Source organism: Lissotriton helveticus, chromosome 8 (genome assembly GCF_964261635.1).
Source record: "Lissotriton helveticus chromosome 8, aLisHel1.1, whole genome shotgun sequence".
In the NCBI taxonomy this organism is placed as follows: Eukaryota; Metazoa; Chordata; class Amphibia; order Caudata; family Salamandridae; genus Lissotriton; species Lissotriton helveticus.
Window position 1 is genome coordinate 38,554,537 of NC_136069.1, and position 23,882 is coordinate 38,578,418.

General features: G+C 55.5%; 2 protein-coding genes across 2 annotated transcripts in view; one reads left to right on the forward strand and one right to left on the reverse strand.

The window, feature by feature from the left end:
- The window catches only part of LOC144772297 (uncharacterized), a 444,202-nt gene that overhangs the window by 127,995 nt on the left and 292,325 nt on the right, over positions 1-23,882 (reverse strand).
- LOC144772291 (uncharacterized) overlaps positions 1,618-23,882 on the forward strand; it is a 60,921-nt gene continuing 38,656 nt past the window's right edge. Inside the window, exons 1-2 of the mRNA XM_078656520.1 lie at positions 1,618-1,702; positions 22,937-22,990. The gene's annotated coding sequence lies outside the window, so the exon portion shown is untranslated. The remainder of the gene's footprint in view (positions 1,703-22,936; positions 22,991-23,882) is intronic.

The following is a 23,882-nucleotide window of genomic DNA, read 5'->3' on the forward strand; positions in this document are numbered from 1 at the left end:
TAGCGATACGATACCAGGCACAATTGCAAGCGAGATCGGGGGCACAAGTAAGGCACACCAAGGAGCGAGTGGAGCAACCGGTTCTGACCAGGTCAGGACGGTCACAGCTCTTCACCTCGCGGGACTTCTCTTATGTTTACCAGTGGGAGGGAGGAGCAGCTGGGAGGCGGGAGCGGGGTGGCGAGGTCCGGGGATGCTAGAGGGAACGGGGGTGGGGCCGCGGGGGAGCAGCGGCAGGGAGCGGGGAGGGTTAAGAAGCACAACAAATGGCACCAAAACAATGCAGGCGAAATCGGGGGCACAATCTGGCACAAATACAGGTTAATAAACAATATCGATACGATATCTGGCACAATTGCAGGCGAGATCGGGGGCACAAGTAAGGCACACCAAGGAGCGAGTGGAGCGACCGGTTCTGACCAGGTCCATCCATCCATCCATCCACCCACCCATCCACCAATCCACCCATCCATCCATTCATCCATCCATCCATCCATCCACCCATCCATCCATCCCATCCATCCAACCATCCACCCATCATTCATCCATCCATCCATCCATCCATCCACCCATCCATTCATCCATCCATCCATCCATTCCATCCATCCACTCATCCATTCATCCATCCACCCATCCATTCATCCATCCATCCATCCATCCATCTATCCATCCCCTCCCTCTCCTATCGCTTTCCCTCTACCTCCCCTCCTTGCTCTCTTTCTCTCTACCACCCCTTCCTCTTCTCCCTCTGTTTCTCTTCCCTTTACATCTCTCCCCCCTCATCTCTCTTTCCATTCATCCATCACTTTCTCATTCTCTCTCCTCTCTTGGGTCACTTTCTCTCTCCCCCTCTCTCCTCTCTCTCTCCCCTTTTCTCTCTCTGTTTTTGTTCTCCCTCTTTTCATCCATCTCTCTCCCCCCTTCTCTATCAAAGGAGAAGGAGCAGCAGAGGGGCCCCTCCCACGAATAGCAGCAAAGGGCCCCTCCCACAGGGGAAGCAGAGAGGACCCTCCCACAAGGAGAAGCAGAGGGGGCCCTCCTAACCTACTACACGGGTCCCCAGGGAGAGGCAGCAGCAGTCTCCCAGGGAAGGGTTTATTCTCTATTTGTTTTAGGAGGTTTATAAAGCGTGAACGAGAAGGGAGGGGGGGGGGAGTCGAGGCGCCTCGGATTAAACATTTTCACAAGTTGTGCACAGGAAGAGATACACACAGTGTGACCCCCCAGAGGGACAGACATCAGGAGTGGGGTGCAGGAGGGGGCAGTGACACGATCATCACCACAAGCCAGAAATACCCCAGAGATCTGCCCCCTCCAGAGAGGACACTTCCGGGTAAAAGGTCACTTTTCTGGAGATGGATCATTAATTGAAGCGGATCAGGGCCCTGGGCTAAATTTCTGTCATTCCATCACTTTGAGTGACACTTGTCAAGTGTGTAGCGCCTAGTATCTGGAGGGAGCTTTAACCTGAGGGTTTGAACAATGCTGGAGACCCTGGGATTAAAGCGCCTCGAGACACAGCTGCATCTGGGGCCTCTGGACATGTCCAGGGGAGCAGTGTCTCTCTTCAAGGCCTGTGCATAGCGCCCCGAGGCTCAGGGCGGAGTCAGAGGCGCTGGATGGGGTGGAATGAACTCTGGGCTCCTCTGTCCTTAAAGAGAATCCTTCACCGAGAGGCCTGTCCAGAGGAGGGGCAGAGAAGGTGAGGCCTGTCCAAGGGGTGCAGAGGAGGAGAGGCCTGTCCAGGGGTGCAGAGGAGGAGAGGCCTGTCCAGGGGGGCAGAAGAGGAGAGGCCTGTCCAGGGGTGCAGAGGAGGTGAGGCCTGTCCAGAGGAGGGGCAGAGGAGGAGAGGTCTGTCCAGAGGAGGGGCAGAGGAGGAGAGGCCTGTCCAGAGGAGGGGCAGAGGAGGAGAGGCCTGTCCAGAGGAGGGGCAGAGGAGGAGAGGCCTGTCCAGAGGAGGGGCAGAGGAGGAGAGGCCTGTCCAGAGGAGGGGCAGAGGAGGTGAGGCCTGTCCAGGGGAGGGGCAGAGGAGGAGAGGCCTGTCCAGGGGTGCAGAGGAGGTGAGGCCTGTCCAGGGGAGGGGCAGAGAAGGTGAGGCCTGTCCAGGGGTGCAGAGGAGGTGAGGAGGAGAGGCCTGTCCAGAGGAGGGGCAGAGGAGGAGAGGCCTGTCCAGGGGAGGGGCAGAGGAGGAGAGGCCTGTCCAGGGGAGGGGCAGAGGAGGAGAGGCCTGTCCAGGGGTGCATAGAAGGTGAGGCCTGTCCAGGGGAGGGGCAGAGGAGGAGAGGCCTGTCCAGGGGGCAGAGGAGGTGAGGCCTGTCCAGGGGTGCAGAGGAGGAGAGGCCTGTCCAGGGGGCAGAGGAGGAGAGGCCTGTCCAGGGGGCAGAGGAGGAGAGGCCTGTCCAGAGGAGGGGCAGAGGAGGAGAGGCCTGTCCAGGGGTCGGAGGAGGTGACGCCTGTCCAGAGGAGGGGCAGAGGAGGAGAGGCCTGTCCAGAGGAGGGGCAGAGGAGGAGAGGCCTGTCCAGGGGTGCAGAGGAGGTGAGGCCTGTCCAGGGGAGGGGAGGGGCAGAGGAGGAGAGGCCTGTCCAGGGGTGCAGAGGAGGTGAGGCCTGTCCAGGGGAGGGGCAGAGAAGGTGAGGCCTGTCCAGGGGTGCAGAGGAGGTGAGGAGGAGAGGCCTGTCCAGAGGAGGGGCAGAGGAGGAGCGGCCTGTCCAGAGGAGGGGCAGAGGAGGAGAGGTCTGTCCAGAGGAGGGGCAGAGGAGGAGAGGCCTGTCCAGAGGAGGGGCAGAGGAGGAGAGGTCTGTCCAGAGGAGGGGCAGAGGAGGAGAGGCCTGTCCAGAGGAGGGGCAGAGGAGGAGAGGCCTGTCCAGAGGAGGGCAGAGGAGGAGAGGCCTGTCCAGAGGAGGGGCAGAGGAGGAGAGGCCTGTCCAGAGGAGGGGCAGAGGAGGTGAGGCCTGTCCAGGGGAGGGGCAGAGGAGGAGAGGCCTGTCCAGGGGTGCAGAGGAGGTGAGGCCTGTCCAGGGGAGGGGCAGAGAAGGTGAGGCCTGTCCAGGGGTGCAGAGGAGGTGAGGAGGAGAGGCCTGTCCAGAGGAGGGGCAGAGGAGGAGAGGCCTGTCCAGGGGAGGGGCAGAGGAGGAGAGGCCTGTCCAGGGGAGGGGCAGAGGAGGAGAGGCCTGTCCAGGGGTGCATAGGAGGTGAGGCCTGTCCAGGGGAGGGGCAGAGGAGGAGAGGCCTGTCCAGGGGGCAGAGGAGGTGAGGCCTGTCCAGGGGTGCAGAGGAGGAGAGGCCTGTCCAGGGGGCAGAGGAGGAGAGGCCTGTTCAGGGGGCAGAGGAGGAGAGGCCTGTCCAGAGGAGGGGCAGAGGAGGAGAGGCCTGTCCAGGGGTCAGAGGAGGTGAGGCCTGTCCAGAGGAGGGGCAGAGGAGGAGAGGCCTGTCCAGAGGAGGGGCAGAGGAGGAGAGGCCTGTCCAGGGGTGCAGAGGAGGTGAGGCCTGTCCAGGGGAGGGGAGGGGCAGAGGAGGAGAGGCCTGTCCAGGGGTGCAGAGGAGGTGAGGCTGTCCAGGGGAGGGGCAGAGAAGGTGAGGCCTGTCCAGGGGTGCAGAGGAGGTGAGGAGGAGAGGCCTGTCCAGAGGAGGGGCAGAGGAGGAGAGGCCTGTCCAGGGGAGGGGCAGAGGAGGAGCGGCCTGTCCAGGGGTGCAGAGGAGGTGAGGCCTGTCTAGGGGAGGGGCAGAGGAGGAGAGGCCTGTCCAGGGGTGCAGAGGAGGAGAGGCCTGTCCAGGGGGCAGAGGAGGAGAGGCCTGTCCAGGGGGCAGAGGATGAGAGGCCTGTCCAGAGGAGGGGCAGAGAAGGAGAGGCCTGTCCAGGGGTCAGAGGAGGTGAGGCCTGTCCAGAGGAGGGGCAGGGGAGGAGAGGCCTGTCCAGGGGGGCAAAGGAGGTGAGGCCTGTCCGAGGGGTGCAGAGGAGGAGAGGTCTGTCCAGGGGTCAGAGGAGGTGAGGCCTGTCCAGAGGGCAGAGGAGGTGAGGCCTGTCCAGAGGAGGGGCAGAGGAGGAGAGGCCTGTCCAGGGGTCAGAGGAGGTGAGGCCTGTCCAGGGGAGGGGCAGAGGAGGAGAGGCCTGTCCAGGGGGGCAGAGGAGGTGAGGCCTGTCCGAGGGGTGCAGAGGAGGAGAGGTCTGTCCAGGGGTCAGAGGAGGTGAGGCCTGTCCAGAGGGCAGAGGAGGTGAGGCCTGTCCAGGGGAGGGGCAGAGGAGGAGAGGCCTGTCCAGGGGTCAGAGGAGGTGAGGCCTGTCCAGAGGAGGGGCAGAGGAGGTGAGGCCTGTCCAGAGGAGGGGCAGAGGAGGTGAGGCCTGTCCGAGGGGTGCGGAGGAGGAGAGGTCTGTCCAGAGGGCAGAGAAGGTGAGGCCTGTCCAGGGGTGCAGAGGAGGTGAGGCCTGTCCAGGGGAGGGGCAGAGGAGGAGAGGCCTGTCCAGGGGACAGAGGAGGTGAGGCCTGTCCAGAGGAGGGGCAGAGGAGGAGAGGCCTGTCCAGGGGTCAGAGGAGGTGAGGCCTGTCCAGAGGGCAGAGGAGGTGAGGCCTGTTGAGGGGTGCAGAGGAGCTGAGACCTATTCAGGGGGTGCAGACCAGGTGAGGCATGTCCAAAGGGCAGAGGTGGTGAGGCCTGTTGAGGGGTGCAGAGGAGGTGAGGCCTGTCCAGAGGGCAGAGGAGGTGAGGCCTGTCCAGGGGTGCAGAGGAAATGAGGCTTGTCCAGGGGGGTGCAGAGGAGGTGAGGCCCGTCCGAGGGGTGCAGAGGAGGTGAGGCCTGTCCAGGGGTGCAGAGGAGGAGAGTCCTGTCCAGGGGGTTCAGAGAAGGTGAGACCTGTCCAGGGGTAAAGAGGAGGAGAGGCCTGTCCAGAGGAGGGGCAGAGGAGGAGAGGCCTGTCCAGGGGCAGAGGAGGAGAGGCCTGTCCTGTTCAGGGGAGTGCAGAGGAAGTGAGGCCTGTCCAGGGGTGCAGAGGAGCTGAGACCTGTCCGAGGGGGTGCAGTGGACGTGAGGCCTGCCCAGGCGGTACAGAGGAGGAGAGGCCTGTCCGATGGGTGCAGAGGAGGAGAGGCCTGTCCAGGGGTGCAGAGGAGGTGGGGCCTGTCCAGGGGTGCAGAGGAGGTGAGGCCTGTCCAGAGCCCAGAGGAGGTGATGCCTGTACAGGGGGTGCAGAGGAGCTGAGACCTGTCCGAGGGGTGCAGAGGAGGTGAGGCCTGTCTAGGGAGCAGAGGAGGAGAGGCCTGTCCAGGGGGTGCAGAGGAGCTGAGACCTGTCCGAGGGATGCAGAGGAGGTGAGGCCTGTCTAGGTGTGCAGAGGAGCTGAGACCTATTCAGGGGTGCAGAGGAGGTGAGGCATGTCCAGAGGGCAGAGGAGGTGAGGCCTGTTGAGGGGTGCAGAGGAGGTGAGGCGTGTCCAGAGGGCAGAGGAGGTGAGGCCTGTCCAGGGGGTGCACAGGGGGAGAGGCCTGTCCAGGGGGCAGAGGAGGTGAGGTCTGTCCTGCGGTGCAGAGGAGGAGAGGCCAGTCCAGGGATCAGAGGAGGTGAGGCCTGTCCAGAGTCCAGAGGAGGTGATGCCTTTCCAGGGGTGCGGAGGAGGTGAGGCCTGTCCAGGGGGTGCAGAGGAGGTGAGGCATGTCCAGAGGGCATAGGAGGTGAGGCCTGTCCAGGGGTGCAGAGGAGGAGAGGCCTGTCCAGGGGGCAGAGGAGGTTAGGTCTGTCCTGGGGTGCAGAGGAGGAGAGGCCTGTCCAGAGGGTGCAGAGGAGGAGAGACCTGTCCAGGGGGCAGAGGAAGAGAGGCCTGTTCAGGGGTGCAGAGGAGGAGAGGCCTGTCCAGCAGTGCAGAGGATGAGAGGCCTGTCCGGTGGAGGAGAGGGCTTTCCAGGGGAGCAGAGGAGGAGAGGCCTGTCCAGGGGTGCAGAGGAAGAGAGGCCTGTCCAGGGGAGCAGAGGAGATGAGGCCTGTCCAGTGGTGCAGAGGAGGTGAGGCAGAGGAGGTGATGCCTGTCCAGGGGTGCAGAGGAGGTGAGGCCTATCGAGGGGTGCAGAGGAGGTGAGGCCTGTCCAGGAGTGCAGATGAGGTGAGGCATGTCCAGAGGGCAGAGGAGCTGAGGCCTGTCCAGGGGTGCAGAGGAGGTGAGGCCTGCCCAGGGGGCAGAGGAGGTGAGGTCTGTCCTGGGGTGCAGAGGAGACGAGGCCTGTCCAGGGGAGCAGTGTCTCTCTTCGGGACCTGTGCATAGTGCCCCGAGGCTCAGGGTGGAGTCAGAGGCGCTGGGTGGGGTAGAATAAACTCCTCTGTCCTTAATGAGAATCCTTCACTAAGAGCTCCTGGGAGAAGCACGGAGAGGCCTGTTCAGGGGGGTGCAGAGGAGGTGAGGCCTGTCCAAGGGTGCAGAAGTGGAGAGGCCTGTCCAGGGGTGCAGAGGAGGAGAGGCCTATCCAGGGGTGCACAGGAGGTGAGGCCTGTCCAGGGGTGCACAGGAGGTGAGGCCTGTCCAGGGGTGCAGAGGAGGTGAGGTGTGTCCAGTGGTGCAGAAGAGATGAGGCCTGTCCAGGGGTGCAGAGGAGGTGAGGCCTGTCCAGGGGTGCAGAGGAGGAGGAGAGGGGAGGAGGAGAGGCCTGTCCAGGGGCGCAGAGGAGGTGAGGCCTATCCAGGGGTGCAGAGGAGGTGAGGCCTGTCCAGGGGTGCAGAAGAGATGAGGCCTGTCCAGGGGTGCAGAGGAGGTGAGGCCTGTCCAGGGGTGCAGAGGAGGTGAGGGCTGTCCAGAGGTGCAGAGGAGGTGAGGCCTGTCCAGGGGTGCGGAGGAGGTGAGGCCTGTCCAGGGGTGCAGAGGAGTTGAGGCCTGTCCAGTGGTGCAGAGGAGGTGAGGCCTGTCCAGGGGTGCAGAGAAGGTGAGGCCAGTCCAGGGGTGCAGAGGAAGTGAGGCCTGTCCACGGGTGCAGAGGAGATGAGGCCTGTCCAGGGAGGTGCAGAGGAGGTGAGGCCCGTGGGCTGCAGAGGAGGTTACGCCTGTCCAGAGGGGGGTGCTATGAAGGTGAGGCCTGTCGAGGGAGGTGCAGAGGAAATGAGGCCTATAAAGTGGGGTGCAAAGGAGGTGAGGCCTGTCCAGGGGTGGCAGTAGAGATGAGGCCTGTCCAGGGGTGCAGAGGAGGTGAGGCCTTCCCAGGGGGGTGCAGGGGAGGTGAAGCCTGTCCTTTCCAGGGGATTCAGAGTAGGTGATGGCTGTCTAGGGGGTGCAGAGGAGTTGAGGACTGTCAATGGGGTTGAAGAGGAGGTGAGGCCTGTCCAAGGGGTGCAGAGAAGGTGAGGCCTGTTCGAGGGGTGCAAAGGAGGTGAGGCCTGTCCAGGGTGTGCAGAGGAGATGAGGCCTGTTCATGGGGATGCAAAAGGGACGAGGCCTGTCCATGGTGTTAAATAGGAGGGGAGGTCTGACCAGGGGGGCTGCAGAGGAGGGGAGGCCTGTCCATGATGGCGCAGAGGAGGTGAGGTCTGTCCAGGGGGGCACAGAGGAGGTGAGGCCTTTCCAGTGGGTCGCAGATGAGGATACACCTGTCCAGGGAGATGCAGAGGCAGTGAGGCCTGTCCAGGGTAGTGCAGAGGAGGTGAGGCCATTGCAAAGAGGCTGCAGAAGAGGTAATACCTGTCCATGGGGTTGCAATGGAGGTGAGGCCTGACGGTGGGCAGGGGGTGCGTAGGAGGTGATGCCTGTCCATGGCGATGCAGAGGTGAGGTCTGTCTGGGGAGGTGCAGAGAAGGTGAGGCCTGTCTGGGGAGGTGCAGAGGAGATGAGTCCTGTCCAGTGGTGCAGAGGAGGTGAGGCAGAGGAGGTGATGCCTGTCCAGGGGTGCAGAGGAGGTGAGGCCTGTCCAGGGGTGCAGAGGAGCTGAGGCATGTCCAGAGGGCAGAGGAGCTGAGGCCTGTCCAGGGGTGCAGCGGATGTGAGGCCTGCCCAGGGGGCAGAGGAGGTGAGGTCTGTCCTGGGGTGCAGAGGAGACGAGGCCTGTCCAGGGGAGCAGTGTCTCTCTTCGGGACCTGTGCATAGCACCCCGAGGTTCAGGATGGAGTCAGAGGCGCTGGGTGGGGTAGAATAAACTCCTCTGCCCTTAATGAGAATCCTTCACTAAGAGCTCCTGGGTGAAGCACGGAGAGGCCTCTCCAGGGGGGTGCAGAGGAGGTGAAGCCTGTCCAAGGTTGCAGAGGCGGAGAGGCCTGTCTAGGGGTGCAGAGGAGGGGAGGCCTGTCCAGTGGTGCAGAAGAGATGAGGCCTGTCCTGGGGTGCAGAGGAGGTGAGGCTTGTCCAGGGGTACAGAGGAGGTGAGGCCTGTCCAGGAGTGCAGAGGAGGAGGAGAGGGGAGGAGGAGAGGCCTGTCCAGGGGTGCAGAGGAGGTGAGGCCTGTCCAGGGGTGCAGAGGAGGTGAGGCCTGTCCGGGGGTGCAGAGGAGGAGGAGAGGGGAGGAGGAGAGGGAAGGAGGAGAGGCCTGTCCAGGGGTGCAGAGGAGGTGAGGCCTGTCCAGGGGTGCAGAGGAGGTGAGGCCTGTCCAGGGGTGCAGAGGAGGTGGGGCCTGTCCAGTGGTGCAGAAGAGATGAGGCCTGTCCAGGGGTGCAGAGGAGGTGAGGCCTGTCCAGGGGTGCAGAGGAAGTGAGGCCCGCCCAGGGGTACAGAGGAGGTGAGGTCTGTTCAGGAGGTGCAGAGGAGGTGAGGCCTGTCCAGGGGTCAGAGGAGGTGAAGCCTGTCCAGCGGTGCAGAGGAGGTGAGGCCTGTCGGTGGGCAGGGGGTGCGTAGAAGGTGATACCTGTCCTTGGCGATGCAGAGGTGAGGCCTGTCTGGGGAGGTGCAGAGAAGGTGAGGCCTGTCTGGGGATGTGCAGAGGAGGCAAGACCTGTCCAGGGTGTTATGGAGGAGGTTTGGCCTCTCTGGGGGATTACGAAGGAGGTTGTGCCAGTCTTGGGGGTGCGGAGGAGATGAGACCTCTCCAGGGGGATGTGGAGGAGGTGAGGCCTGTCCGGGTGATACAGAGGAGGTGAGGCCAGTCCAGGGGTTGCAGAGTAGGTGAGGCCTGTGCAGGGGGTGCAGAGGAGGTCAGACCTATCGGGGGAGGCAGAGAAGGGGATTCCTATCCAGGGATGCAGAGGAGGTGACGCCTGTCCATGGGGGTGCAGACAAAGTGAGAATTGTCCAGAGGCTGCAGGGGAGGGGCGGCTTGTCTAGGAGTTCCAGAAGCAGTGGGGCCTGTCCATAGGGGTGCAGAGGAGATGAGGCCTGTCATGGGTTTTATGGAGGAGGTTTGGCCTGTCCGGGGGATTACAAAGGAGGTGGGGCCAGTCTGGGGGGTGCGGAGGAGATGAGAGCTCTCCAGGGGGTTATGGAGGAGGTGAGGCCTGTCTGGGGGAGATGAGGCCAGTCCAGAGGGGGCAGATAAGGTGGGCCTGTCCAGAGGGTTGCAGCGGAGTTGAAAGCCTGTCCAGCATGCAGAGTAGGTGAAGGTTGTCCAATGGGGTGCAGAGCAGGTGGGGGCATTCCAGGGGTTACAGGAGGTGAGACTTATTCAGGGGGTTGCAGAATAGGTTAGGCAGGTCCAGCTGGGTGTAGAGGAGGTGAGGCCTGTTCAGGGGGTGCGTTGGAGGTGATCCCTGTCCTAGTTTGGGGCAGAGGAGGGCAGGCCTGTCTAGGGCTTTGCAGAAGAGGTGACACCTTTCCAGGGCTGTGCAGAGAAGGTGAGGCCTGTCTGAGGGGTGCAGAGTAGGTGATGCCTGTCCAGGGTGTGCAGAGGAGATTAGGCCTGTTCATGGGGATGCAGAAGGGATGAGGCCTGTCCATGGTGTTAAATAGGAGGGGAGGTCTGTCCAGGGGGACTGCAGAGGAGGGGAGCCTGTCAAGGGGGGCTGCAGAGGAGGGGAGGCCTGTTCAGGGGTGCAGAGGAGGTGAGGCCTGTCCATGATGGCGCAGAGGAGGTGAGGTCTGTCCAGGGGGGTGCAGAGGAGGAGAGGCCTGTTCAGGGGTGCAGAGGAGGTGAGGCCTGTCCAGGGGTGCAGAGGAGGTGAGACCTGTCCAAGGGTGCAGAGGTGGAGAGGCCTGTCCAGGGGTGCAGAGGAGGAGAGGTCTGTCCAGGGGTGCAGATGAGGTGAGGCCTGTCCAGGGGTGCAGAGTAGATGAGGCCTGTCCAGGGGTGCAGAGGAGGTGAGGCCTGTCCAGGGGTGCAGAAAAGGAGGAGAGGCCTGTCCAGGGGTGCAGAGGAGGTGAGGCCTGTCCAGGGTGCAGAGGAGGTGAGGCCTGTCCAGGGGTGCAGACAAAGTGAGAATTGTCCAGGGGCTGCAGGGGAGAGGTGGCTTGTCTAGGAGTTCCAGAGGCCATGAGGCCTGTCCATAGGGGTGCAGAGGAGATGAGGCCTGTCCTGCCCAGAGGGGTTCAGAGGAGGTGAGACCTATCCATGTGAGTGCAGAGGAGGCGGGGGCTGTCCAGGGGGTTCAGAGGAGGTGAGACCTATCAATGGGAGTGCAGAGGAGGTGAGGCCTGTCCAGGGGGTTTCGGAGGAGGTGAGGCCTGTCCAGGAGTTTCAGAGGAGGCGAGGTCTGTCCAGGGGAGCAGAGGTGGGGAGGCCTGTCCAGGGGGTTTCAGAGGAGGTGAGGCCTGTCCAGGGGGTTTCGGAGGAGGTGAAGCCTGTCCAGGAGTTTCAAAGGGGTGAATCCTGTCTATGGGGTTGCAGAGGAGGTGAGGCCTGTCCAGGAGTTTCAGAGGAGGTGAGGCCTGTCCAGGAGTTTCAGAGGAGGTGAAGCCAGTCCAGGGGGTGCAGAGGTGGGGAGACACTACGCTCCGCATTATTACAGAGACTGGAGATGGTGGGGAAAGTCCTTGCTTGGTTTCATCCCTTTAAAGAGCACACACAAGCTGTGAGATTAGCTAAATTCAGATCAACCCCTAAGACGATCGCCACAGGACCCCACAGGGACAGGATTTGAGCCACAATCTTTCTAACTTTACATGGCTCCCTTGGCTAGTATGCTCAAGTCTTTTGATATCACCTCTACTCGATGATACACAAATCATTAGGTTAGGAGACAATACGCCTGATCAAGTCATTCGGTATCACCCCTAATCGATGATCACAAATCAATAGATTAGAAGAAAATACGCCTGATCGAGTCATTCGATATCACCTCTACTCGATGATACACAAATCATTATATTAGGAGACAATACGCCTGATCGAGTCTTTCAATATCACCTCTACTCATCGAATCACAAATCATTAGATTAGAAGATAATACACCTTATCGAGTCTCTTAATATCACCTCTAGTCGATGATACACACATCATTAGATTAGAGGACAATACAGGTAAGCTGCCTCCAGGAAGTTACTGATTGGAGGAGCTTAAACTCTCTGCTGCTAAACAGTCAAAAACCTGAAACAGTGGTATTGGGAATCAGAGCCTCACGAACACAAGAGTGGTGGTCGGTGTTGTAGGGAGATCTGCCAGTCCCATCCCATCTGGTCAGCAACCAGGCAATCACCTGCTCTATAGGCTTCCGACTGCTGACGGTTATCAGAAAAATACTTCACTTCATCCCTGCTTCAAATAGGAGGGACCTGGTTCTGGCCCTGGTCCTATCAAGAGTGGATTCCGGCATCTCTTTATACGTAGGCATATCTAAATATCTCCTACATGGGTTATTATTATTATTATTATATGAAATTTGTAGCGCGCTCAGTTACCCAGGGGCATCCCGGCGCATCTACTACAGTACACAGCAGCTCAGATGAGTCTGGACTTAAAGGAATCTACGTCGATCTCCAACAAACTGGTCTAATGGCGCTGGCTTCCTGTCTTGAAAAGATGTCAAGATTCAAGATTTTAATTTTGCGCAGTTAATAAAAACCATTGCAATGGAAATGCACTGATACATCTTACATCATCAAAGGCAGCACTTAGCAGACCATCACGTTTAAAATACATTTTCAGACAAGGCAATCTTATACAATATTCATAGTCCCAGATAAAAACATCAGAATCAAAGATAAAATGACATTCTGACTCAGTGAAGTGAAGTGGAAAAGATGTCAATTTAAAGCACTTTATGTTATAAAGTCTCTACAATCGAGGCCAGAATTCTTTGTGCCTCACCTGAGATATCCCACCATGCTTGTCCCTAAATTCAGGAAAACCAGAATAGGAGGCTGCTCTCCGTGATGAAGGCAAATCCCAACCTTGAGATAATTGTAAGTCTACGATTGGATGTAAGGAGACGGTGTGCCAAGGATACAGGGGAGTGACTACTGGCCGTAAAAGCCCTTTCGGGGATTGTGTGTCCGATTTTCCCCGTGCACAAATCTCGCATCCTAAAACGTATTGACGTATGTCTCGACTCATGTGAGCTACCAGAACTTTTGTTTGAGTAAGTCTTCCGTCTTTTGTACACATTTATGTCCAGCCAGGGGATCGTCTTGAAACTCCTACATCGCTGTGTTACAAAGGTTTTCATTGGGTAAAATCAATGTTTGGTCTTGGTAAGGCAAACCATCTCGAACCATTCTTCGATTTCCGTTTCATTCCTAGAGCATCGAATTTGTTCTTCCAAAGATACTTGTGAAATGCTTCCTATGTTTTTGTCTTCAGGTATGATCAGTTGATTGTCAATATTCTTCTTTTGGTTATCTGTATCCAACCTGGATAATGTGTCTGCTTTACCATTCTTTGAACCCGGTCTGTAGGTTATAACGAAGTCATAGTCTGCAAAGTAAAGCGACCAATGAAGTTGGTGAGGGGTAAGGGTCCGAACAGATCTTAGGAACTTCAAATTCAGGAAAATACTGTCACTGTGTGTTTTGCACTCATCAAATAGTGCCTCCAGTCCTTAAATGCATCCTTGATGGCTAGAAGTTCTTTTTCCGTAATGGTGTAGTACCATTCTACTGGATTCAACTTACGAGAGCGGCAAGCTACCGGATGCAATTGTCCTGTTTGCTTATGCCTCTGAGAAAGTATTCCTCCGATGGCAAACTCTGAAGCATCTGTCTCAAGATAAAAAGGTTCAATGGGATCTGCATGGAGTACCGGTGTAGTGCTGAAACATTTTTTAAGCAAATCAAAAGCTTCCTCCGCTTCTTCTGACCATTTGAAAGTTACTCCCTTCTTCAAAAATCGAGTAGAATCTTCTGGGAGATGTCCTGTATAAATCTTCTATAGAAGTTTGCGAAACCAAAAAGCTCTGAACCTCCTTGATGGTTGAAGGGGACTTCCATTCGGTTACTGCTTTCACCTTCTGTTCAACCATAGTAATCCCAGAGGATGACAAAACAAATCCCAAAAATTCCACAGAGTCAGTGTTGAATGTACCTTTCTCTATCTTAGCATACAGAGAATTTTCTCGTAAGCGTTGGAGCACAGCTCGTACTTGCACGTGATGCTCTTCTTCTGTGTTGGAGTAGATTAGAATATCGTCTATGTACACAATTGCACACGTGTCAATAAAATCACCTAATACATTGTTGATGAAGTATTAGAACGGTGCCGGAGTGTTGCAAAAGCCGTATGGCATCACAAGGTATTCATAGAGTCCGTACTTGGTCCTGAAGGCCGTCTTCCACTCATCACCTTCCCGAAGTCTGACCAAGTGGTAGGCTCCACACAAATCTAACTTGGTGTAAATTTTGGTTAGGTTAGGTTAGGCTGATTTGTAAAGCGCAACAGCTGCCCCAGCAAAGGGGCGTCCTGGCGCTAAGAGCAATAAAAGGCCACTGACAGCAAAGAGTCCATCAAAACGAGCAAAAAGAGAGGCCCGAGAAACTACCACACCTAGAGGAATGGGAAAAGATGAGTTTTCAGGGCCTTCCGGAATGTCAGGTAGTTGTCCATACTCCGGATGTAAACAGGAAGAGCGTTCCACAGCTTAGCTGCTAGGATGCAAAAAGAGCGTCCACCGGCGCAAGCCCTCCTAACCCAGGGAACAGCTGCAAGGTATTGACCTGCTGAACGAAGGTGAAGGGAGGGGGCGTAGGCAGAGTGCAGGTCAGCCAGAATGCCAGGAGCCGGGGAGTTCAAAACAGAGAGATTTAAACTCCACCCGTTTTGCGACTGCAGCCAGTGGAGCTGACGAATGGCTGTGAAGGTGGAGCAGCGGCGAGGCAGGCCTAGAAGAATTCTGGCAGCCACATTTTGGACTCTCTGTAGTCTCACAATCTCCATCTTATTGGCCCCCTAATATAGCAAGCTGGCATAGTCCAGTCTCGACAGCACGGATGCCTGGACAATCATCTGTCGGATGGAGGGGTAAAAAAAAAACAGCAGGGGTTTAAGCCCGTGCAGGATGCCAAAGCATGTCACCGCTACCTTCTTAGTCTGGGTTTGAAAACTCAGGGCCGAGTCCACCCAGACCCCAAGGTTCTTCACCACCTGTTTAGGGATGGGTGCAGGGCCCAAGGTGGTGGGCCACCACTGTTCACTCCACAGCTCCCAGTCTTTCCCGACCAGCAAGACCTCAGACTTGCTGGCATTGAGCTGGAGACAGTTGGCCGTTATCCACCCTGCGATGTCCGCTAGACCACTCCGGAATTGTGCAGCGTTTTTCAAACAGTCGTCGGAGAGGGCGACAACTAGTTGTGTGTCATCGGATTGTGTCTCTATAGTCTCCTCTTGGCTACCTCAGCTTGGAGCTGAACATACAGGTTGAAAAGCATTGGACACAACGCCGAGCCCTGCGGCACTCCCTGTTTGATAGGATGGGATCTGGAGGTGAAGGGAGGGGCCGATACCTGAAAGACCTCTCCGAAAGAAAGGAGATAAACCAGTCCAGGGCGCAGCCCATTATGCCAGCCTCCTTCAACCTCTGTATCAAAATCTGGTGAGAGACCGTATCAAATGCGGCACTAAGGTCTAATAGCATTAGTGCTGAAGTGCGTCCCTCATCCAGTGCTGCTCTTAGTTGTTCAGTCGCAGCTAGGAGGGCAGACTCTCTGCTCAGACCCAGGCGAAACCTGCATTGGGAGGAGTCCAGTATGTTATTGTCCTCCAAGTAGCCTGACAAGATAGAGTTGACATATGCTTCGGAGTTCTTAGTCGACCAAGGAAGTAGGGAAATAGGGCGAATGTTCTCTGGTTTTGCTGGGTCAAGGGTGTGCTTCTTTAATAGTGACATTACCCTGGCCTGCTTCCATGACCTGGTAACCTTGGTCATTGACAAAGACATGTTGATGACCTGGCTCAGAGGTGTTAGTAGCACTGGGAGCAATCTTAGCAACTGGTCAGGCTTCATAGGGTCAGCCGGGGTGCCAGATTCAATCTTACATCAAAGTACACATAGCACACCCCTGCAGATTGGCGGGAAAGTGGTCTGTGTGAGTAGCAGGGGGTGCAACCCCAGGGTGGGGCCCTTGATGACCTGAGGGAATGTTTTGTAGATGTTATCCACTTTATGTATAAAGAAGGCGGCGAGGTCCTCACAATGTTTGTCGGACTTGAGGGCGGACATCACCGATGCCCCAGCATTTTTAAGGTTTTTAAGAATAGAGAAAATCCTTTTGGAAGGGTTGTGACTGTTTTTGATGTCCTCAGCAAAATGTGCTGCCCTTGCCTTCTGGACGGCCCTATGATAGTTCTTAATGGCTGACTGATAGCAGCTCTCCAGTAAGGGATCAAAATCTCGCCTCCACGCCCTCTCAATTCGTTTGCATGCTTTACGCATATTGGAAAGGTGGGTGTTGTACCATGGGTTAGTTTTAGTACTCCTACATCTGGATTCTTTGGCAGGGATCACATCATCCAGAGGATATCGTAGCCAGTTTAGCAGTGCTTCACTGGAGGCATCTGGATGTTCCGGCCAGCTGGGCACACTCGACGATAGGATGGAATTAAGGGATCAAAGTTTAGCTTGTGCCAGGGGCGCCGGAGCAAGAACTTCTGGGATGATTTTCGAGAGGGCATGACCCCAGACAGTGACATAGGGATCAGATAGTGATCAGACCAACATATCGGGAGAGGGTTTGAGACAGAGAAGCATAGGAGGTTGGAGAAGACAAGGTCAAGAAGATGTCCAGCAGAATGGGTGGGGCCGTTTACCAGGTGGTGTAGCTGGCAGGCCACTAGGTCAGCTAAGAAGTTAGCTGCTTCTAGGTCGTGGGCTTGTCAAGATGCATGTTTAAGTCACCAATGACAGAAAAGTTGGCATATCTCACAACCAGCGAGCCTACTGTGTCAACCAGTGCAGCCCTACATTCCTTCGAGGGTGCTGGGGGGCGATACACTAATAGGCCAGACATGGTATAGTTGGAGGTAAAAGAGATCTCAAACTGACCACATTCACAGCCTATTACAGTTTCCTTGACAAATGTGCAGGTATAGCATGATTTAAACACAACTGCCACACCGCCACCTCTGGTCTCCCGGTTGAGGGTAGTGATGTTATGGCCCGGTGGCAGCGCCAGCCCTGGTTCTGCCACCGTGTCAGGAGACAACCATGTCTCTGTCAGAAAAAGAGCATTGGGAGTTTCGTCACACAGCAGGTCATACACATCTAGATAGTGTTTAACTAAAGACCGGCAATTGAGACTAAGCAGTTTGATGTCCCGGCCGTGATCAGATGGATAGGTAGGAGGAAAAGGCGTGGGTGTCCATGAGTTGAAGCCACAGATTCTGCAGCAGAATGGACCCACCGGGAGACTGAAGAGGGAAGGACAGCAGGTTACTAGCTGGCTTGATGGATATAAGTTCCTCTCGAGAGTAGGAAAGCATTTTTCCCCCAAAACCGATAGCATGGCTGGCGTCTGGTGACGTCCAGGCGTGGATGGGGCCAGACGGGCTTGTCATGTGGCGCGCCAACAGTGGGCCAACGGCGCGCCCGCCGTACGCGTCTGTGGTTTGCTCATGCCTAAAAGCCGGTAAAGTGAGCAGTTCCGCCCCCTCCATCCCCGGAAATGCGTCACCAGGAGGGTGATGATGCTGAGTAAAGTGACCGCCCTCCACAACAATCGGCAAATGCCGCGGTGGACCGGAGCGGGGAGAGTAAACGTGCAGAACAGTCAGATAGGAAAATCGAAGTCAATTAGAGGTAAAAGAAAGCAGATCTAAATAATTACCCACATATCCAATGCAATTTTTAAAAGAATAACGCAATTTGTTGGCTTCTTTTACTTGGTCTAGAAGTACGGAAATGAGAGGTAACGGGTATCGATTTTTTGTAGTTATCCTGTTTTTGGCTCTACAGTCAATACAAGCCCTAAGATCTCCTCCCTTCTTGGGCACGAAGAAGAGAGGGGAAGAAACCGGAGATTGTGATGGTCTGATTAATCCGTTCTCCAGGTGTTTCTTTATGTATTCTTTTAAATGCAGATTTTCCTTTTCAGTCAAGGCATAAATGCGACTGCAAGGCAAATTTGCCCCAGGTTCCAGATCAATCGTGCAGTCCTAGGACCTGTGAGGTGGTAACTTCTCAGCCATGACTTCGTCAAATACGTCAACAAAATCTTGATACTCTTCAGGGATTTCAGTTGTCTGGATGACACACACTGACGCACCATTCTCGCAAAGCTGAGCGACGGTGCTAGATTCAGATCAGTCTTTTCTTTCCTTAAAGCAATGTCTCCTACAATATTCAGAATTTAGCTGGACAGTTCGGGCCTCCCAATTGATTGACGCGTTGTATTCTTTTAGCCAAGGAAGTCCCAAAATTAGTTGAAACTGTGGGGCGTCAATTAAATTGAACTGTAAAATTTCACTATGGCCTTCATTGGTTATCATTTATATGTTTTCTGTATGACTTGTGATTGGTCCTGAGGTCAAGTTGGTTCCATTGACCGCTCTCACAACTTCACTTCTTTCTTTCTTGATGGCTTATAGACCAATCTGTGCAGCAAATTTTAAGTCACAGAACTTACTGGTTGCACCAGAATCTACCATCACTGTGACATTCTTCAAAATCGCGTTTCGAAATTTCAATGTCATGGTCATAATTAGGTGAGGAGTCGATACTTGCAAGGTGTTAGCCAACTGATGTTTTATTGGAGTTGTACCTTCGTTCGCATCCACCAGTCCAACTCCGCTTACTGGTGATGCTGCAAGTTTTTCTGTCATAGGAGACTTAGGTCTCTTCAGTCAAGCCTTCACAAAATGCCCACTGTTTCCACAATACAAACATAGTTTATTTTGTCTTCTTGTGTCCTTTTCCTCCTTGGACAAAGGACCTCCAACAACTCCAATTTGCATTGGTTCAACTCCGGTAGGGCTTTCTGTAGATCAAGTAATTTCAGACTTAATTCGATTGAAACGAGGTACGCTATTTTGAAATTCTCTCTTTTGTTCTCCTTTTCGTTCACTTTGTCGAAAGTCTATCTCTAAAACCAAATCAGTTAAAGCAGAGATATCTGTTGGACGATTCGGAATTTGTGCTAACGCATCTTTCAATTCATCTCTTAGCCCTCTGTAAAAAACTGCTGCTCTTTTGTTCTCTGGCCAATCTGTCTCGGCTACAAGCTTGTTGAATTGGGCCAGGCAAGTGACCAGGTCACGATTCCCTTGCTTTAACTCCAGTAGCTCATTATCCGTGGCCTGTGATGCTTGTCTCCTGTTGAAAATCTGAAGGAATTCTTTTTTGAAGCCTTCAAAATCGTATAAAATTGGGTCTTCCTTGGTCACTAATGCCATGGACCACGAGGCAGCATCACCACTGAGGTGAGATAGAATTAATGCAACACGAGATTGAGCATCGTGGAAAATCGTTGGGCGGCACATAAAATAGAGAGAGCATTGAGTTAAGAAAATTTGAGTCTTTTGGGGATCACCATTAAATCACTCTGGATTCTCCTGGAGGGGCCAAAGGTATTACTGGGGATAAAGAATGAATGGCTTGTGTGGGAGTGAACGATAATGAACCTTGAGTTTCAAAGATTGGAGTCTTTAAACTTGTCCCTGAAATTGGTGCTTCCAATCTACTGGCTAACTCTGTCGTTTCTCTCCTAGAGTTGACAATTTCTTGTCTAAGAATGTTGTTCTCTTCTCGAACAGCTTCACAGGTCCTAGTCCCTTTGGATGTTCACTAATATATTACCCAAATTTTTTAGGTCAAAACTTTCTGCCATTCTGCTCGGATGCTAGTACCAACGTGGGCACTTCAATCTGTCAGGATCAATTGACTCTTTATTTTCCAAATAGCACAGAAGCAGAATGATGCCTAACTCCCAATGCCCCTCTCAATACGTCCCTGTTAGGTTCAATCAATCAATCAATCATAACACTTGTATAGCGCACTACTCACCCGGCAGGGTCTCAAGGTGCTTGGGGAGGGGGTCCGTTACTGCTCGAACGGCCAGGTCTTGAGTTGTCTCCTGAAGGTGAGATGGTCCTGGGTCAGCCGAAGGTGGATGGGGAGGGAGTTCCAAGTCTTGGCCGCCAGGTAGGAGAAGGATCTGCCTCCGGCGGTGGCTTTTCGGATGCGTGGCACGGCGGCGAGGGCGAGGCTCGTAGATCGTAGCTGGCGGGTGGGAGTGTAGAATGTCAGGCGGTCATTGAGGTACTTGGGGCCCAGGTCGTGGAGAAACTTGTGTGCGTGGGTGAGGAGCCTGAACGTGATCCTCTTGTTGACGGGGAGCCAGGTGGCCGGAGATGTGGCTGCGTCGGGGGATGTCCAGGATGAGTCGGGCGGAGGCGTTCTGGATGCGTTGGAGTCTTTACTGCAGCTTGGCTGTGGTTCCGGCGTAGAGGGTGTTTCGGTAGTCCAGTCGGCTGGTGACGAGTGCCTGGGTGACCGTCTTCCTGGTTTCCGTCAGGATCCATCGGAAGATCTTGCGGAGCATGCGAAGGGTGAGAAAGCATGATGAGGAGACGGCGTTGGCTTGTCTGGTCATCGAAAGGGAGGAGTCCTGGATGAAGCCCAGGTTGCATGCGTGGTCTGTTGGTTTGGGTGCGCTGCCCAGGGCGGGGGCCACCAGGAGTCGTCCCAGGCTGAGGGCGATGGTCCCAGGATGAGGACTTCCGTCTTGTCCGAGTTCAGTTTCAGGCAGCTGTTCTTCATCCACTCGGCGACGTCTTTCATCCCTTTGTGTAGGCTGGTTCTGGCGGTGTCGGGGTCTCTGGTGAGGGAGAGGATCAGCTGGGTGTCGTCGGCGTAGGTGATGATGTTGAGGTTGTGTTGGGATGCGATGGTTGCAAGAGGTCTCATGTAGACGTTGAAGAGGGTGGGGCTGAGTGATGATCCTTGCGGAACGCTGCAGATGACTTGGGTGGCCTCGGATCGAAACGGGGGGAGGCGGACTCTCTGTGTTCTTCCGGCGAGGAATGAGGTGATCCACTCCAGTGCCTTCTCTTGGATGCCGATGTTGTTGAGGCGTTGAACTAGAGTGCGGTGGCAGACCGTGTCGAACGCTGCAGAGAGGTCCAGGAGGATGAGTGCCGCTGTTTTCCCGTTGTCGAGCCGGGCTCGGATGTCGTCGGTGGCTGCGATGAGGGCGGTCTCGGTGCTGTGGTTGGCTCTGAAACCGGATTGTGAGGGGTCGAGGGATCCGTTCGTCTCGAGGAAGGCGGCAAGCTGTCTGTTGACGATCTTCTCGATGACTTTGGCAGGAAAAGGGAGGAGCGAGATGGGGCGGAAGTTCTTGAGGTCGGTGGGGTCCGCTGTTGGTTTCTTCAGTAGGGCGCTGATCTCGGCCTGCTTCCAGCTCTCCGGGAAGGTGGCGGTGTTGAAGGAGGTGTTGATGATGTTCCGGAGTTGGGGTGCGATGGTGGAGTCGGCCTTGTTGAAGATGTGGTGGGGGCAGGGGTCGGTTGGAGATCCGGAGTGGATGGTGTTCATCGTGCGGGCTGTGTCTTCGGTGGTCACCGTGGTCCAGGTGCGGAGGGTGGCGGTGGGGGGCGTTGGTTCTCTGTTTGGGTGCGTGGATGGTGCACCGAAGCTGTTGTGGATGTCGGCAATCTTGCGGTGGAAGAACGAGGCGAGAGAGTTGCAGAGATCTTGTGAAGGAGAGATGCCGTTGTTGCCGGTGCTGGGGTTGGAGAACTCCTTGACAATGCTGAAGAGTTCCTTGCTGTCGTGGGCGTTGTTGTCCAGTCGTTCCTTCAGTGATTTCTTCTTGGTGGTGCGGATAAGCTGGTGGTGCTTGCTGGTGGCGTGTTTGAGGGCGGTCATGTTGTCAGTGGTCTGGTCGAGGAGCCAGGCTTTCTCGAGGGTGCGGCAGGTCTTCTTGGAGTCCTTGAGTTCGTCGGTGAACCAGGAGGCCTTCTTGCTTCTGGGTCTGCTGGGAGGGTTCTTCAGTGGTGCGAGGTCGTCGGCGCAGGCGGTCAACCACTGCGTGAAGTTGCAGGCTGCTTCGTTGGGGTCCGTTGTGCTGGCGGGTGGGTTCTGGCTGAGGGAGGTGGTGAGCTGGTCGGCGGTGATCTTGCTCCAGCTCCTGTGAGGAACCTGTTGCGGGTGGTGGTGGGTCATGGTTCTTCTGAAGCTGAAGTGGACGCAGCTGTGGTCGGTCCAATGGAGTCCGGTGGAGTGGCTGAAGGTGATGTGCTTGCTGGATAAGAAGACGGGATCAAGCGTGTGGTCGGCGTAGTGGGTGGGGGTGTTGACCAGTTGCTTGAGTCCGAGGTTGGCGAGGTTGTCCAGCAGGGCAGCGGTGTTGCGGTCATTGTTGTTCTCCAGGTGGAAGTTGAGGTCCCCTAGGAGGATGTAGTCGGCGGAGGGGAGGGCGTGCGGGCTGATGAAGTCGGCGATGTCTTCGCTGAATTGTGTGAGTGGTCCCGGGGGTCTGTAGATGAGGGTGCCTCTGAGCGTTGTCTTTGGGTCGGTGTGTATCTGTTAGTGGAGGTGCTCCGCGGCGGGGAAGGTGTCGTCATAGTCGGTCTTGATGCGGATGGTGTTCTTTTGGACGATAGCGATGCCTCCTCCGGTCTGGCTGACGCAGTCCCTCCTGATGATCTTGTACCCGTCCGGGATGGCAATGGCGATGTCGGGGGCTGAGGAGACGTTCATCCAGGTTTCCGTGAGGAAGGCGATGTCTGGTGATGTTGTGTCGAGCAGGTTCCAGAGTTCCACGGCGTGTCTGTGGACGGAGCAGGTGTTGAGCAGGATGCACTTGAGGTGGTTTCTGCTGGTGCTCGGCTTGGCGGGTGCGGTGCAGGTTCTGAGGCAGGTGAACTTGCAGGTTTTGCAGGTGAAGGGTCCGTGGAAGCGTTTCGGGGTGGCACGGCAGCAGGCGGGGTTCCGGCCGGCATTGAGTGCGTTGAGGGCGGCGGCATCGTAGGTCAGTCGGGTTGTCTTGCATCGGCAGGGGCCAGGGGTCCTGGCGCTGGGCGCGGGCCAGGCGCGGACGGGCGCAGACGGGCTTGCCTTTGGCGCGCCTTCGGCGCACAATCGGCGTGCCCGCTGCGCGAACGTGGGGGCGACATAAGAAGAAGCCGGATGGGAGGAGTAGCTGGGTGGCGGGAGCGGGGCGGCGAATGGGCAGGAGGGGGGCGGGGCCGCAGGGAGGCAGCAGCGGGAAAGGAGGGCAGAGGGCAGCTCAGTGGCAGCTGGTTCGCCCTGTGAAAAAAAGGTTAGTAGAGGGAGAAAAAAACGAAGAAAAAAATGAAGGCAGCAGCGAGGCAGCAAAGGGCACAGCTGATGGAGGCAGTAGCAGGGGTGTGTGGGGGCGACCTCGCCTGGTTACAGGTTCAGCGGTCGCTCCTTCGCAGGTATGTACCGTGGGGGGAAGGGGATGGGGAGAGAAGAGACTACCAAGTTGAGATTCCACTGGCTCATCTGCGTCTTTCTTCTTTCTGTAAACAGTTAACAACAATACAATTCTTAATAACTAATTCCTTACCAGAAAGATTTGTAAACTCTATTTGTGTTTAGATAACTTATCTTACCAGGAAATGTCTTGGCTTTTGCCTCTCTTCTATGTGACTCTTGTAGTAGTAGAGGAAGTGGTGAAGAGGGTGAGTCTTAGGAATAATCTTTATTTTCTTTTGCAGGAAGAAGACGAAGAAGAAGAACTCCTTGCAACAATCTGCTTTGGAGGTGTCTCGGTAAGTGGAAACAAAATAGTGTCACAAAAGAATTGTTTTGGATATTATATGCATAGGGTTCTTTTAGTAAATACCAGGTAGGTAGAGGGAGAGGCCTCAACAAACTAAATCCCTTTTTAATGACACTAACTATAGGTCTGAGAAATGAACAAGATGCTGTAATTAACTACGTGATAGATTTAATAAGAAATGACTCTCTGAACCCAGAAACAATATCAAGGCAAGACGGAGTGTAGAAATTCATACTTGCAAATTACTTCGATAACACACAACAAGCGGTCTCCTCACAAGCATGCGTCAAACTGAATTTGGAGATGGAGCCTGCACGAGGGAAAATGCTGGAATACTACTTCCCAGGAAAATGCGTATGAGTCTTTTAGAGAGCGAGCATGCATGAAGAAGTTTCACTAACCTTCAATATTGAAAGGCGGAGTTCCAAACCGGCGAAACTAAACGTCGGACCAGACGGAACTACCCTGACTTGCTAACACAACGGACACAAGGCGAGAGGTGTGAACTGGCGGCCATATTGGAAATCCAGCGCCGCCAGCAACTCAGCCAACTGAGATCCCTAGAGTGTTTTGTTCTCTGTTTGAATAAATAGGAAGCTGAAATGGTTGCTAGGGTAGAGTAACAAGGGGGAAACCTCTTGTGAACCCTGACAGAATACATACTTTACACTGATGGTTCTGCTCAACCAGCCGTTGGTAGTAAACAGCAATACAGTTCAGCTTGTGCGATTGTAAACGGACATATACTGGACGGTAAGTTTCGTCCTAGCAATACGCAGATGCAGTTTCTAAGAGATTGCACAGCATATCTGGCAGTACTGAAAACCCTGATACTGACACTAAAAAATACGGATCGAGAATTCCCCACACCAATTGTGTGC